The sequence below is a fragment of the Sminthopsis crassicaudata genome, chromosome 3 (assembly GCF_048593235.1).
Source record: "Sminthopsis crassicaudata isolate SCR6 chromosome 3, ASM4859323v1, whole genome shotgun sequence".
NCBI lineage: Eukaryota > Metazoa > Chordata > Mammalia > Dasyuromorphia > Dasyuridae > Sminthopsis > Sminthopsis crassicaudata.
The window spans coordinates 5,936,464-5,940,433 of NC_133619.1; positions in this window are offsets into that span (position 1 = coordinate 5,936,464).

Sequence of the window (3,970 nt, forward strand, 5' to 3'; positions counted from 1 at the left end):
GATGGTCCTAGCAAGCCGCCAGTGTATCCTTGGGGCTGGAGGAAGGGAAGACATGCCCTCAGGAGTGGACAGGGTACTACCCACCTACTTGTTATACCAAAGATTGTTTGGGAACAGGGCTTCTTTAGTGTTAAATTAGAAGCCCTATTAAAGCCAAGACAGTATAGAAAGACAGACTGAGGCAGAGAGCTGTAGAGGAAGTGTATTGGTTCAGTTCCCTTTGAAGGGAAAATAGGAAAGAAAAGACTATCTAAACACTGATTTCTCTTTGATTATTTGTATTAATCTTGTCCCTTAGATTTACAGGATAGAATTGGCCCAATGCTTATCTGTCTTCTGTCTCAGTTTACAGTTCTCTTCCTCTCACCCTATGTCATATGTTTTATTTTATTTTATTTTTTTTCTTACTGAAGGATAGGTATTTCTTACATTAAAATATTAATAAATGAAATCAAACACAGTTTTCTAACCCACTTGTGGTTATGGCCAAGTTTGTGTCATGTCAAATGTACCACCTCAAAGGATGTCATGCACCTTTAACCCCAATTGTGGGTGAATATTCTGGCCATTATCCCATTGAAAAAGCTCACTTGATTAAAGTTGGCTCGTTCACTCTGCCCTGGGCACAGAGGTACAGATTTCCCCATAATCTCCCATGATTCCTCACTGATTTTTCCCATAATTCACTGGCTTCTGGGGAAACATTGAAGGTTGACTTTCAGGTGAGTCACAAAGGAATCTATCAAGAACCCAACTGAGCTTGCCCCTTGTCAAGAACTATGACATCTTAGGAAGTGCACTTTGGGATAGCACCTGGAACTCTGCTCATGACCTCAAGTGTTCAGATTAGGAAATTGAATTAGGGTTAGACAAACAGCTGGTGGGGGCCCCTTTACTTACCTAGCAGGGAAGAGTTTCCTGTTTTCTAACAAAAGGTTTCTACTTAGATACCTTTTGGAGACAAGAACGTGTTTTTCAAAGCTGCTGTCCTTCCTGAGTCTCAATTCCTTCCCGTGAGACATTGTACAATCATGGGATTTCAGAGGTGGAAAAGAATTCGTCCTCTTGGGACACCATCCCTCTACCCTAAATAGTAAGCAGCATTTGGAGCAAAGCCCTCCTGGGAGACCTCCTGAGACAGCCATTCTCACTATGGGATAGCTCCAACAACAACCACAATAACAAACATTTATTAATGGCTTTTTTATGAGCCAAGCACTGTCTTCTCCTGGGGGATGCAAAGAGTACTGATAGAGGTGCTCTCTACAGTAATAGATGTTCAGAAAAAAGAGAAGGTTTTTTTTGGGGGGGTGAGCTCTGTTTTGGACAAATTCAAGTAGAGATGCTCATGGAACACCCAGAAATGTGCAGCTGGAGCTGCAGGATTAGGACTCAGATGAAAGAACAGAGTCAGAATATAAAACTGGGCAGTGTCTACACAGAGACAATGGGATCCAGGGTGGCTGATGAGCTCACCACTGGGGAAAAGGTGAGAGAATAGAGGGCCCAGACAGTTTGGGCAACATCTATGACTCGTCATTGCAACATGGATGGAACCAGCAACGGATGCTGAAAAGGAGTTGTCAGACAGGTAGGAGAAGAACCGTCAGAGAACGGTGTCGTGAAAACTTTGAGAGGAATGAGCGCTCACCAGGCCCAAAGGCTGCCAAGTTTAAGAGGGATGAGGACAGGAAGACTTGGAGAGGAAAAAGTCCATGATGAGGCTCCAAGTAGGTCCTTAAAGGAGAGGAAATCCTCTCTCCTAGAAGAAGACATGATCACCTAAGAGGCTACAACTCCCTTTTATAAACATGCATAAAGACACACACCTCATTCTCCCCAGAGAGAAATGGCTCACCATGGAAATGTACTATTAGCCTGACCACTCAAGGAAGAATTTCTGCAGTCTCCAAGTCTGAAGGGACTTCAAGGCCTGTGTGGTCCAAGTCCTTCCTGAACTAGGACAGAGCATTGATACGGAAACCTAAAGGGGGGGATTTTCTCCTCTAAGAGGGCCGAGTGCTCAAAAAGGAGGAAGGTTGAGAAGGTTCGGAGCCAGGTACAAACACATGTTTGTTTCATTCCATTAGGCTCTCCCAACAACCGCTAAACAGGCCAAGTGCTAGAGTCTCCATTCTAACAGGTGAGGAAATTGAGGCTCAAAACTTGCTTTAGGGGAGTTCTAACTTTAAATAAAAAAGTTCTTAGTCTTTAGCCTGGCTTTCTCATAAACATAGAGCATTTCCTGGCAGTTTTCCAGCTGAGGAGAAGCCATGGGATGAGTCAGAAGGGTTTAATAATATATACTTGTGAATTTTAATTGCAATACAAATGCTGAGCTATTTCATGTAGGAGAGCCCCAAGGGATGACTCCCTCCCTGACGTCAAGGAGAAGGGAACGGAGGCCTCTGTTCCCCACCTTCATACCAGAACGTTAACGAGTCTGAAGTGACTGACAACGATAAATCTGGAGATGGGAAAAAGTCAAAGTGTTCCCATCATCAGAATGAAAAGAAGGAGGAGACACTTGGGAAAGCCTCCAAAGTACAAGTGGGATCTGGTGAAGAGAATCAGTCTCATTTTATCTCCAATGTGGGGGATGGGGGGCCCTCCCAGGACTCTGGCCCACCCACAGCAGCTCAGCCCCACAACACCTAAGAGTCAGTGTTTCCAATACAACATTTGGGAACGTGTTCCATCTTTGGTGTGGTTAGCTCCTGCAGGAACACTCATCTCTTCAGATGAACTCAACGGGAGGGCTCTTGGGAAGTGTTGTTCACGGGATGCTATTGCCCCACTGGGTCATTGGTGCTTTTTGACCTTGCACGTTCCCTCAAGATATCACATTTTATTGGGGGGGGGGAACAAAATGGAAATAACCATGTGCATACAATAAAATACACATAGTGTCATGGGAGGCATGGCTGGGGGTGAGACTGATCCAGGTCTCTCTTACAGATGATATTTGAGCTCAGCCTTGAAGGAAGTCAGCAAAAATGGAAGGTAGAAATAAGGAGGAAGAATATTCCAGGCGTAAGGGTGACAGATCTGAATTTGGTGTTTTTCTTTGGAGGATGGGGGAGAGGTGGGAACCTTAGCCTAAATTGCCCCAGGACAACATTCTAATGAACCTTGTGAAACTTCCAATAAATCCCAGATGAAGGAGACAGAGATGGGAGATGGAGAGTTGTATGTGAAAAGCAATAATTAAGCCATCGTGGCTGAATTGTTGACAGATTCCATGATGGGGAAAGACTCAGAGTAGTGGTCTCAAAGTCAAATAAAAATAGGGCCACTAAAATGATCACCTATAAAAAATGCTGTCACTTCACATTTCTTAAAGCTTGAGAAGAGAGCAAGAGGCAGTTCAGAAGAAGATAGAAAAGAAACATCTTTAAATTAAATATAATCTATGCCTAGAAGAAAACAAAATAAAACATCTATAGTAGAGTTTCATGATCTCATGTATATTCTTCTTTTTTATGCTTTTACTAGGAAATCTTCTTGATTCTTGATATTAATATTCATAATTTTTTTAAAAAATCAAATTTTTTTTCCTTTCAGATATTAGATATGTGATATTAGTGATTTTCAAATAGGCTTCCTTTATATCAAGGAGTCCTCTTTTATGACAAAGAAAAGCAATTAAGCAAAACCAACCAATATGGTAGCCACATTCAACAGAGAAATTCCCAAAGAACTCTGAAGACCTTGAACATAAGCATAAAAATCGACAGGAAAAATATTACCAGAAGGAAATATGGCCTCTAGGTCTTGTTAATGAATTCAGACATCTATAAATAAAGAGTGCAAAATGAAGACAAATGATGCAATAGCTGATAATCCAGAAAACTCTATGGAATATGAGGAGATCAGAATTTATGGTCTTCCTAGCCAAATAGCAGAATAGAAAAACTGAAATCTGTAATGGGAAGTCTCACAAAGACACAGAGATAATAATAAATTGGAG